Consider the following 9,397-nt stretch of genomic DNA (forward strand, 5'->3'; position numbering starts at 1 on the left):
AATTCACATGTTAAACGCAACATACTCATGATTAACAGGTTTAAGTTGTTTCGTTTAATATAAAAGAATGATCACTACAAAACAATTCGACCACGACGAGACCCGAACTCGCAATCTTCTGATTCGAAGTCAGACGCCTTATCCATTAGGCCACGCGGCCACATTGGTATACGAAGGAAAACAGGATGAAAATATATGAGGGCATCTAAACAACCGGAGCAGAAATTATGGTAGAAATCAGCATCGAAAAATAATTCACATGTTAAACGCAACATACTCATGATTAACAGGTTTAAGTTGTTTCGTTTAATATAAAAGAATGATCACGACAAAACAATTCGACCACGACGAGACTCGAACTCGCAATCTTCTGATTCGAAGTCAGACGCCTTATCCATTAGGCCACGCGGCCACATCAATATAAGAAAGAAAACAGGATGAAAATATATGAGGGCATCTAAACAACCGAAGTAGAAATTATGGTAGAAATCAGCATCGAAAAATAATTCACATGTTAAACGCAACATACTCATGATTAACAGGTTTAAGTTGTTTCGTTTAATATAAAAGAATGATCACTACAAAACAATTCGACCACGACGAGACCCGAACTCGCAATCTTCTGATTCGAAGTCAGACGCCTTATCCATTAGGCCACGCGGCCACATTGGTATACGAAAGAAAACAGGATGAAAATATATGAGGGCATCTAAACAACCGGAGCAGAAATTATGGTAGAAATCAGCATCGAAAAATAATTCACATGTTAAACGCAACATACTCATGATTAACAGGTTTAAGTTGTTTCGTTTAATATAAAAGAATGATCACGACAAAACAATTCGACCACGACGAGACTCGAACTCGCAATCTTCTGATTCGAAGTCAGACGCCTTATCCATTAGGCCACGCGGCCACATCAATATACGAAAGAAAACAGGATTAAATATATGAGGGCATCTAAACAACCGAAGTAGACATTATGGTAGAAATCAGCATCGAAAAATAATTCACATGTTAAACGCAACATACTCATGATTAACAGGTTTAAGTTGTTTCGTTTCATATAAAAGAATGATCACGACAAAACAATTCGACCACGACGAGACTCGAACTCGCAATCTTCTGATTCGAAGTCAGACACCTTATCCATTAGGCCACGCGGCCACATTGGTATACGAAAGAAAACAGGATGAAAATATATGAGGGCATCTAAACAACCGAAGTAGAAATTATGGTAGAAATCAGCATCGAAAAATAATTCACATGTTAAACGCAACATACTCATGATTAACAGGTGGAAGTTGTTTCGTTTAATATAAAAGAATGATCACGACAAAACAATTCGACCACGACGAGACCCGAACTCGCAATCATCTGATTCGAAGTCAGACGCCTTATCCATTAGGCCACGCGGCCACATCGGTATACGAAAGAAAACAGGATGAAAATATATGAGGGCATCTAAACAACCGGAGCAGAAATTATGGTAGAAATCAGCATCGAAAAATAATTCACATGTTAAACGCAACATACTCATGATTAACAGGTTTAAGTTGTTTCGTTTAATATAAAAGAATGATCACGACAAAACAATTCGACCACGACGAGACTCGAACTCGCAATCTTCTGATTCGAAGTCAGACGCCTTATCCATTAGGCCACGCGGCCACATTGGTATACGAAAGAAAACAGGATGAAAATATATGAGGGCATCTAAACAACCGAAGTAGAAATTATCGTAGAAATCAGCATCGAAAAATAATTCACATGTTAAACGCAACATACTCATGATTAACAGGTTTAAGTTGTTTCGTTTAATATAAAAGAATGATCACGACAAAACAATTCGACCACGACGAGACCCGAACTCGCAATCTTCTGATTCGAAGTCAGACGCCTTATCCATTAGGCCACGCGGCCACATTGGTATACGAAGGAAAACAGGATGAAAATATATGAGGGCATCTAAACAACCGGAGCAGAAATTATGGTAGAAATCAGCATCGAAAAATAATTCACATGTTAAACGCAACATACTCATGATTAACAGGTTTAAGTTGTTTCGTTTAATATAAAAGAATGATCACGACAAAACAATTCGACCACGACGAGACTCGAACTCGCAATCTTCTGATTCGAAGTCAGACGCCTTATCCATTAGGCCACGCGGCCACATCAATATAAGAAAGAAAACAGGATGAAAATATATGAGGGCATCTAAACAACCGAAGTAGAAATTATGGTAGAAATCAGCATCGAAAAATAATTCACATGTTAAACGCAACATACTCATGATTAACAGGTTTAAGTTGTTTCGTTTAATATAAAAGAATGATCACGACAAAACAATTCGACCACGACGAGACTCGAACTCGCAATCTTCTGATTCGAAGTCAGACGCCTTATCCATTAGGCCACGCGGCCACATTGGTATACGAAAGAAAACAGGATGAAAATATATGAGGGCATCTAAACAACCGGAGCAGAAATTATGGTAGAAATCAGCATCGAAAAATAATTCACATGTTAAACGCAACATACTCATGATTAACAGGTTTAAGTTGTTTCGTTTAATATAAAAGAATGATCACGACAAAACAATTCGACCACGACGAGACTCGAACTCGCAATCTTCTGATTCGAAGTCAGACGCCTTATCCATTAGGCCACGCGGCCACATTGGTATACGAAAGAAAACAGGATGAAAATATATGAGGGCATCTAAACAACCGGAGCAGAAATTATGGTAGAAATCAGCATCGAAAAATAATTCACATGTTAAACGCAACATACTCATGATTAACAGGTTTAAGTTGTTTCGTTTAATATAAAAGAATGATCACGACAAAACAATTCGACCACGACGAGACTCGAACTCGCAATCTTCTGATTCGAAGTCAGACGCCTTATCCATTAGGCCACGCGGCCACATCAATATAAGAAAGAAAACAGGATGAAAATATATGAGGGCATCTAAACAACCGAAGTAGAAATTATGGTAGAAATCAGCATCGAAAAATAATTCACATGTTAAACGCAACATACTCATGATTAACAGGTGGAAGTTGTTTCGTTTAATATAAAAGAATGATCACGACAAAACAATTCGACCACGACGAGACTCGAACTCGCAATCTTCTGATTCGAAGTCAGACGCCTTATCCATTAGGCCACGCGGCCACATCGATGTGCGAAAGTAAACAGGATGAAAATATATGAGGGCATCTAAACAACCGAATTAGAAATTATGGTAGAAATCAGCATCGAAAAATAATTCACATGTTAAACGCAACATACTCATGATTAACAGGTTTAAGTTGTTTCGTTTAATATAAAAGAATGATCACGACAAAACAACTCGACCACGACGAGACTCGAACTTGCAATCTTCTGATTCGAAGTCAGACGCCTTATCCATTAGGCCACGCGGCCACATCGATGTGTGAAAGAAAACAGGATGAAAATATATGAGGGCATCTAAACAACCGAAGTAGAAATTATGGTAGAAATCAGCATCGAAAAATAATTCACATGTTAAACGCAACATACTCATGATTAACAGGTTTAAGTTGTTTCGTTTAATATAAAAGAATGATCACGACAAAACAATTCGACCACGACGAGACTCGAACTCGCAATCTTCTGATTCGAAGTCAGACGCCTTATCCATTAGGCCACGCGGCCACATCAATATAAGAAAGAAAACAGGATGAAAATATATGAGGGCATCTAAACCACCGACGTAGAAATTATCGTAGAAATCAGCATCGAAAAATAATTCACATGTTAAACGCAACATACTCATGATTAACAGGTTTAAGTTGTTTCGTTTAATATAAAAGAATGATCACGACAAAACAATTCGACCACGACGAGACTCGAACTCGCAATCTTCTGATTCGAAGTCAGACGCCTTATCCATTAGGCCACGCGGCCACATCAATATACGAAAGAAAACAGGATGAAAATATATGAGGGCATCTAAACCACCGAAGTTGAAATTATCGTAGAAATCAGCATCGAAAACTAATTCACATGTTAAACGCAACATACTCATGATTAACAGGTTTAAGTTGTTTCGTTTAATATAAAAGAATGATCACAACAAAACAATTCGACCACGACGAGACTCGCCTCGCAATCTTCTGATTCGAAGTCAGACGCCTTATCCATTAGGCCACGCGGCCACATCGATGTGTGAAAGAAAACAGGATGAAAATATATGAGGGCATCTAAACAACCGAAGTAGAAATTATGGTAGAAATCAGCATCGAAAAATAATTCACATGTAAAACGCAACATACTCATGATTAACAGGTGGAAGTTGTTTCGTTTAATATAAAAGAATGATCACGACAAAACAATTCGACCACGACGAGACTCGAACTCGCAATCTTCTGATTCGAAGTCAGACGCCTTATCCATTAGGCCACGCGGCCACATCGATGTGCTAAAGAAAACAGGATGAAAATATATGAGGGACTCTAAACAACCGAAGTAGAAATTATGGTAGAAATCAGCATCGAAAAATAATTCACATGTTAAACGCAACATACTCATGATTAACAGGTTTAAGTTGTTTCGTTTAATATAAAAGAATGATCACGCCCAAAACAATTCGACCACGACGAGACTCGAACTCGCAATCTTCTGATTCGAAGTCAGACGCCTTATCCATTAGGCAACGCGGCCACATCAATATACGAAAGAAACCAGGATGAAAATATATGAGGGCATCTAAACCACCGAAGTAGAAATTATCGTAGAAATCAGCATCGAAAAATAATTCACATGTTAAACGCAACATACTCATGATTAACAGGTTTAAGTTAATTCGTTTAATATAAAAGAATGATCACGACAAAACAATTCGACCACGACGAGACTCGAACTCGAAATTTTCTGATTCGAAGTCAGACGCCTTATCCATTAGGCCACGCGGCCACATCAATACAAGAAAGAAAACAGGATGAAAATATATGAGGGCATCTAAACCACCGAAGTAGAAATTATCGTAGAAATCAGCATCGAAAAATAATTCACATGTTAAACGCAACATACTCATGATTAACAGGTTTAAGTTGTTTCGTTTAATATAAAAGAATGATCACGACAAAACATTTCGACCACGACGAGACTCGAACTCGCAATCTTCTGATTCGAAGTCAGACGCCTTATCCATTAGGCAACGCGGCCACATCAATATACGAAAGAAAACAGGATGAAAATATATGAGGGCATCTAAACCACCGAAGTAGAAATTATCGTAGAAATCAGCATCGAAAAATAATTCACATGTTAAACGCAACATACTCATGATTAACAGGTTTAAGTTGTTTCGTTTAATATAAAAGAATGATCACGACAAAACAATTCGACCACGACGAGACTCGAACTCGCAATCTTCTGATTCGAAGTCAGACGCCTTATCCATTAGGCCACGCGGCCACATTGGTATACGAAAGAAAACAGGATGAAAATATATGAGGGCATCTAAACAACCGAAGTAGAAATTATGGTAGAAATCAGCATCGAAAAATAATTCACATGTTAAACGCAACATACTCATGATTAACAGGTTGAAGTTGTTTCGTTTAATATAAAAGAATGATCACGACAAAACAATTCGACCACGACGAGACTCGAACACGCAATTTTTTGGTTCGAAGTCAGACGCCTTATCCATTAGGCCACGCGGCCACATCAATACAAGAAAGAAAACAGGATGAAAATATATGAGGGCATCTAAACAACCGAAGTAGAAATTATGGTAGAAATCAGCATCGAAAAATAATTCACATGTTAAACGCAACATACTCATGATTAACAGGTTGAAGTTGTTTCGTTTAATATAAAAGAATGATCACAAAACAATTCGACCACGACGAGACTCGAACTCGCAATCTTCTGATTCGAAGTTAGACGCCTTATCCATTAGGCCACGCGGCCACATCGATGTGCGAAAGAAAACAGGATGAAAATATATGAGGGCATCTAAACAACCGAAGTAGAAATTATGGTAGAAATCAGCATCGAAAAATAATTCACATGTTAAACGCAACATACTCATGATTAACAGGTTTAAGTTGTTTCGTTTAATATAAAAGAATGATCACGACAAAACAATTCGACCACGACGAGACTCGAACTCGCAATCTTCTGATTCGAAGTCAGACGCCTTATCCATTAGGCCACGCGGCCACATCAATACAAGAAAGAAAACAGGATGAAAATATATGAGGGCATCTAAACAACCGAAGTAGAAATTATGGTAGAAATCAGCATCGAAAAATAATTCACATGTTAAACGCAACATACTCATGATTAACAGGTTTAAGTTGTTTCGTTTAATATAAAAGAATGATCACGACAAAACAATTCGACCACGACGAGACTCGAACTCGCAATCTTCTGATTCGAAGTCAGACGCCTTATCCATTAGGCCACGCGGCCACATTGGTATACGAAAGAAAACAGGATTAAAATATATGAGGGCATCTAAACCACCGAAGTAGAAATTATCGTAGAAATCAGCATCGAAAAATAATTCACATGTTAAACGCAACATACTCATGATTAACAGGTTTAAGTTGTTTCGTTTAATATAAAAGAATGATCACGACAAAACAATTCGACCACGACGAGACTCGAACTCGCAATCTTCTGATTCGAAGTCAGACGCCTTATCCATTAGGCCACGCGGCCACATCAATATAAGAAAGAAAACAGGATGAAAACATATGAGGGCATCTAAACAACCGAAGTAGAAATTATGGTAGAAATCAGCATCGAAAAATAATTCACATGTTAAACGCAACATACTCATGATTAACAGGTGGAAGTTGTTTCGTTTAATATAAAAGAATGATCACGACAAAACAATTCGACCACGACGAGACTCGAACTCGCAACCTTCTGATTCGAAGTAAGACGCCTTATCCGTTAGGCCAAGCGGCCACATCGATGTGCGAAAGAAAACAGGATGAAAATATATGAGGGCATCTAAACAACCGAAGTAGAAATTATGGTAGAAATCAGCATCGAAAAATAATTCACATGTTAAACGCAACATACTCATGATTAACAGGTGGAAGTTGTTTCGTTTAATATAAAAGAATGATCACGACAAAACAATTCGACCACGACGAGACCCGAACTCGCAATCATCTGATTCGAAGTCAGACGCCTTATCCATTAGGCCACGCGGCCACATTGGTATACGAAAGAAAACAGGATGAAAATATATGAGGGCATCTAAACAACCGGAGCAGAAATTATGGTAGAAATCAGCATCGAAAAATAATTCACATGTTAAACGCAACATACTCATGATTAACAGGTTTAAGTTGTTTCGTTTAATATAAAAGAATGATCACGACAAAACAATTCGACCACGACGAGACTCGAACTCGCAATCTTCTGATTCGAAGTCAGACGCCTTATCCATTAGGCCACGCGGCCACATCGATGTGTGAAAGAAAACAGGATGAAAATATATGAGGGCATCTAAACAACCGAAGTAGAAATTATGGTAGAAATCAGCATCGAAAAATAATTCACATGTTAAACGCAACATACTCATGATTAACAGGTTTAAGTTGTTTCGTTTAATATAAAAGAATGATCACGACAAAACAATTCGACCACGACGAGACTCGAACTCGCAATCTTCTGATTCGAAGTCAGACGCCTTATCCATTAGGCCACGCGGCCACATCGATGTGTGAAAGAAAACAGGATGAAAATATATGAGGGCATCTAAACAACCGAAGTAGAAATTATGGTAGAAATCAGCATCGAAAAATAATTCACATGTTAAACGCAACATACTCATGATTAACAGGTTTAAGTTGTTTCGTTTAATATAAAAGAATGATCACGACAAAACAATTCGACCACGACGAGACTCGAACTCGCAATCTTCTGATTCGAAGTCAGACGCCTTATCCATTAGGCCACGCGGCCACATCGATGTGTGAAAGAAAACAGGATGAAAATATATGAGGGCATCTAAACAACCGAAGTAGAAATTATGGTAGAAATCAGCATCGAAAAATAATTCACATGTTAAACGCAACATACTCATGATTAACAGGTTTAAGTTGTTTCGTTTAATATAAAAGAATGATCACGACAAAACAATCCGACCACGACGAGACTCGAACTCGCAATCTTCTGATTCGAAGTCAGACGCCTTATCCATTAGGCCACGCGGCCACATCGATGCGCGAAAGAAAACAGGATGAAAATATATGAGGGCATCTAAACAACCGAAGTAGAAATTATGGTAGAAATCAGCATCGAAAAATAATTCACATGTTAAACGCAACATACTCATGATTAACAGGTTTAAGTTGTTTCGTTTAATATAAAAGAATGATCACGACAAAACAATTCGACCACGACGAGACTCGAACTCGCATTCTTCTGATTCGAAGTCAGACGCCTTATCCATTAGGCCACGCGGCCACATTGGTATACGAAAGAAAACAGGATGAAAATATATGAGGGCATCTAAACAACCGGAGCAGAAATTGTGGTAGAAATTAGCATCGAAAAATAATTCACATGTTAAACGCAACATACTCATGATTAACAGGTTTAAGTTGTTTCGTTTAATATAAAAGAATGATCACGACAAAACAATTCGACCACGACGAGACTCGAACTCGCAATCTTCTGATTCGAAGTCAGACGCATTATCCATTAGGCCACGCGGCCACATTGGTATACGAAAGAAAACAGGATGAAAATATATGAGGGCATCTAAACAACCGAAGTAGAAATTATGGTAGAAATCAGCATCGAAAAATAATTCACATGTTAAACGCAACATACTCATGATTAACAGGTTTAAGTTGTTTCGTTTAATATAAAAGAATGATCACGACAAAACAATTTGACCACGACGAGACTCGAACTCGCAATCTTCTGATTCGAAGTCAGACGCCTTATCCATTAGGCCACGCGGCCACATCAATATACGAAAGAAAACAGGAGGAAAATATATGAGGGCATCTAAACCACCGAAGTAGAAATTATCGTAGAAATCAGCATCGAAAAATAATTCACATGTTAAACGCAACATACTCATGATTAACAGGTTTAAGTTGTTTCGTTTAATATAAAAGAATGATCACGACAAAACAATTCGACCACGACGAGACTCGAACTCGCAATCTTCTGATTCGAAGTCAGACGCCTTATCCATTAGGCCACGCGGCCACATCGATGTGTGAAAGAAAACAGGATGAAAATATATGAGGGCATCTAAACAACCGAAGTAGAAATTATGGTAGAAATCAGCATCGAAAAATAATTCACATGTTAAACGCAACATACTCATGATTAACAGGTTTAAGTTGTTTCGTTTAATATAAAAGAATGATCACGA

The 9,397-nt window shown here is 38.0% G+C and overlaps 34 non-coding genes across 34 annotated transcripts; all 34 read right to left on the reverse strand.

Annotated features, from left to right (window-relative positions):
* Positions 1–87: 87 nt before the first annotated feature.
* Trnar-ucg (transfer RNA arginine (anticodon UCG)) lies at positions 88–160 on the reverse strand. The gene has a single exon. It is a non-coding gene; the product is annotated as a tRNA-Arg (tRNA).
* Positions 161–339: 179 nt separating this feature from the next.
* Trnar-ucg (transfer RNA arginine (anticodon UCG)) lies at positions 340–412 on the reverse strand. The gene has a single exon. It is a non-coding gene; the product is annotated as a tRNA-Arg (tRNA).
* A 179-nt stretch (positions 413–591) lies between these two features.
* Positions 592–664, reverse strand: Trnar-ucg (transfer RNA arginine (anticodon UCG)). Its single transcript has one exon. It is a non-coding gene; the product is annotated as a tRNA-Arg (tRNA).
* Positions 665–843: 179 nt separating this feature from the next.
* Trnar-ucg (transfer RNA arginine (anticodon UCG)) lies at positions 844–916 on the reverse strand. The gene has a single exon. It is a non-coding gene; the product is annotated as a tRNA-Arg (tRNA).
* A 178-nt stretch (positions 917–1,094) lies between these two features.
* Trnar-ucg (transfer RNA arginine (anticodon UCG)) lies at positions 1,095–1,167 on the reverse strand. The gene has a single exon. It is a non-coding gene; the product is annotated as a tRNA-Arg (tRNA).
* Positions 1,168–1,346: 179 nt separating this feature from the next.
* Positions 1,347–1,419, reverse strand: Trnar-ucg (transfer RNA arginine (anticodon UCG)). The gene has a single exon. It is a non-coding gene; the product is annotated as a tRNA-Arg (tRNA).
* Positions 1,420–1,598: 179 nt separating this feature from the next.
* Positions 1,599–1,671, reverse strand: Trnar-ucg (transfer RNA arginine (anticodon UCG)). Its single transcript has one exon. It is a non-coding gene; the product is annotated as a tRNA-Arg (tRNA).
* A 179-nt stretch (positions 1,672–1,850) lies between these two features.
* Trnar-ucg (transfer RNA arginine (anticodon UCG)) lies at positions 1,851–1,923 on the reverse strand. Its single transcript has one exon. It is a non-coding gene; the product is annotated as a tRNA-Arg (tRNA).
* A 179-nt stretch (positions 1,924–2,102) lies between these two features.
* Trnar-ucg (transfer RNA arginine (anticodon UCG)) lies at positions 2,103–2,175 on the reverse strand. The gene has a single exon. It is a non-coding gene; the product is annotated as a tRNA-Arg (tRNA).
* A 179-nt stretch (positions 2,176–2,354) lies between these two features.
* Trnar-ucg (transfer RNA arginine (anticodon UCG)) lies at positions 2,355–2,427 on the reverse strand. The gene has a single exon. It is a non-coding gene; the product is annotated as a tRNA-Arg (tRNA).
* Positions 2,428–2,606: 179 nt separating this feature from the next.
* Positions 2,607–2,679, reverse strand: Trnar-ucg (transfer RNA arginine (anticodon UCG)). Its single transcript has one exon. It is a non-coding gene; the product is annotated as a tRNA-Arg (tRNA).
* A 179-nt stretch (positions 2,680–2,858) lies between these two features.
* On the reverse strand, positions 2,859–2,931 carry Trnar-ucg (transfer RNA arginine (anticodon UCG)). Its single transcript has one exon. It is a non-coding gene; the product is annotated as a tRNA-Arg (tRNA).
* A 179-nt stretch (positions 2,932–3,110) lies between these two features.
* Trnar-ucg (transfer RNA arginine (anticodon UCG)) lies at positions 3,111–3,183 on the reverse strand. The gene has a single exon. It is a non-coding gene; the product is annotated as a tRNA-Arg (tRNA).
* A 179-nt stretch (positions 3,184–3,362) lies between these two features.
* On the reverse strand, positions 3,363–3,435 carry Trnar-ucg (transfer RNA arginine (anticodon UCG)). The gene has a single exon. It is a non-coding gene; the product is annotated as a tRNA-Arg (tRNA).
* Positions 3,436–3,614: 179 nt separating this feature from the next.
* Positions 3,615–3,687, reverse strand: Trnar-ucg (transfer RNA arginine (anticodon UCG)). The gene has a single exon. It is a non-coding gene; the product is annotated as a tRNA-Arg (tRNA).
* Positions 3,688–3,866: 179 nt separating this feature from the next.
* On the reverse strand, positions 3,867–3,939 carry Trnar-ucg (transfer RNA arginine (anticodon UCG)). The gene has a single exon. It is a non-coding gene; the product is annotated as a tRNA-Arg (tRNA).
* Positions 3,940–4,369: 430 nt separating this feature from the next.
* Positions 4,370–4,442, reverse strand: Trnar-ucg (transfer RNA arginine (anticodon UCG)). Its single transcript has one exon. It is a non-coding gene; the product is annotated as a tRNA-Arg (tRNA).
* A 180-nt stretch (positions 4,443–4,622) lies between these two features.
* Trnar-ucg (transfer RNA arginine (anticodon UCG)) lies at positions 4,623–4,695 on the reverse strand. The gene has a single exon. It is a non-coding gene; the product is annotated as a tRNA-Arg (tRNA).
* Positions 4,696–4,874: 179 nt separating this feature from the next.
* Positions 4,875–4,947, reverse strand: Trnar-ucg (transfer RNA arginine (anticodon UCG)). The gene has a single exon. It is a non-coding gene; the product is annotated as a tRNA-Arg (tRNA).
* Positions 4,948–5,126: 179 nt separating this feature from the next.
* Positions 5,127–5,199, reverse strand: Trnar-ucg (transfer RNA arginine (anticodon UCG)). Its single transcript has one exon. It is a non-coding gene; the product is annotated as a tRNA-Arg (tRNA).
* A 179-nt stretch (positions 5,200–5,378) lies between these two features.
* On the reverse strand, positions 5,379–5,451 carry Trnar-ucg (transfer RNA arginine (anticodon UCG)). Its single transcript has one exon. It is a non-coding gene; the product is annotated as a tRNA-Arg (tRNA).
* A 428-nt stretch (positions 5,452–5,879) lies between these two features.
* Trnar-ucg (transfer RNA arginine (anticodon UCG)) lies at positions 5,880–5,952 on the reverse strand. The gene has a single exon. It is a non-coding gene; the product is annotated as a tRNA-Arg (tRNA).
* A 179-nt stretch (positions 5,953–6,131) lies between these two features.
* On the reverse strand, positions 6,132–6,204 carry Trnar-ucg (transfer RNA arginine (anticodon UCG)). The gene has a single exon. It is a non-coding gene; the product is annotated as a tRNA-Arg (tRNA).
* A 179-nt stretch (positions 6,205–6,383) lies between these two features.
* On the reverse strand, positions 6,384–6,456 carry Trnar-ucg (transfer RNA arginine (anticodon UCG)). Its single transcript has one exon. It is a non-coding gene; the product is annotated as a tRNA-Arg (tRNA).
* Positions 6,457–6,635: 179 nt separating this feature from the next.
* Trnar-ucg (transfer RNA arginine (anticodon UCG)) lies at positions 6,636–6,708 on the reverse strand. The gene has a single exon. It is a non-coding gene; the product is annotated as a tRNA-Arg (tRNA).
* A 431-nt stretch (positions 6,709–7,139) lies between these two features.
* On the reverse strand, positions 7,140–7,212 carry Trnar-ucg (transfer RNA arginine (anticodon UCG)). Its single transcript has one exon. It is a non-coding gene; the product is annotated as a tRNA-Arg (tRNA).
* A 179-nt stretch (positions 7,213–7,391) lies between these two features.
* Positions 7,392–7,464, reverse strand: Trnar-ucg (transfer RNA arginine (anticodon UCG)). The gene has a single exon. It is a non-coding gene; the product is annotated as a tRNA-Arg (tRNA).
* A 179-nt stretch (positions 7,465–7,643) lies between these two features.
* On the reverse strand, positions 7,644–7,716 carry Trnar-ucg (transfer RNA arginine (anticodon UCG)). The gene has a single exon. It is a non-coding gene; the product is annotated as a tRNA-Arg (tRNA).
* Positions 7,717–7,895: 179 nt separating this feature from the next.
* On the reverse strand, positions 7,896–7,968 carry Trnar-ucg (transfer RNA arginine (anticodon UCG)). Its single transcript has one exon. It is a non-coding gene; the product is annotated as a tRNA-Arg (tRNA).
* Positions 7,969–8,147: 179 nt separating this feature from the next.
* Positions 8,148–8,220, reverse strand: Trnar-ucg (transfer RNA arginine (anticodon UCG)). Its single transcript has one exon. It is a non-coding gene; the product is annotated as a tRNA-Arg (tRNA).
* Positions 8,221–8,399: 179 nt separating this feature from the next.
* Trnar-ucg (transfer RNA arginine (anticodon UCG)) lies at positions 8,400–8,472 on the reverse strand. The gene has a single exon. It is a non-coding gene; the product is annotated as a tRNA-Arg (tRNA).
* Positions 8,473–8,651: 179 nt separating this feature from the next.
* Trnar-ucg (transfer RNA arginine (anticodon UCG)) lies at positions 8,652–8,724 on the reverse strand. Its single transcript has one exon. It is a non-coding gene; the product is annotated as a tRNA-Arg (tRNA).
* Positions 8,725–8,903: 179 nt separating this feature from the next.
* On the reverse strand, positions 8,904–8,976 carry Trnar-ucg (transfer RNA arginine (anticodon UCG)). The gene has a single exon. It is a non-coding gene; the product is annotated as a tRNA-Arg (tRNA).
* Positions 8,977–9,155: 179 nt separating this feature from the next.
* On the reverse strand, positions 9,156–9,228 carry Trnar-ucg (transfer RNA arginine (anticodon UCG)). Its single transcript has one exon. It is a non-coding gene; the product is annotated as a tRNA-Arg (tRNA).
* Between the last annotated feature and the right edge of the window lie 169 nt (positions 9,229–9,397).

The sequence above is a fragment of the Euprymna scolopes genome, chromosome 11, assembly GCF_053919585.1.
Source record: "Euprymna scolopes isolate OS-2025 chromosome 11, ASM5391958v1, whole genome shotgun sequence".
Classification (NCBI taxonomy): domain Eukaryota; kingdom Metazoa; phylum Mollusca; class Cephalopoda; order Sepiida; family Sepiolidae; genus Euprymna; species Euprymna scolopes.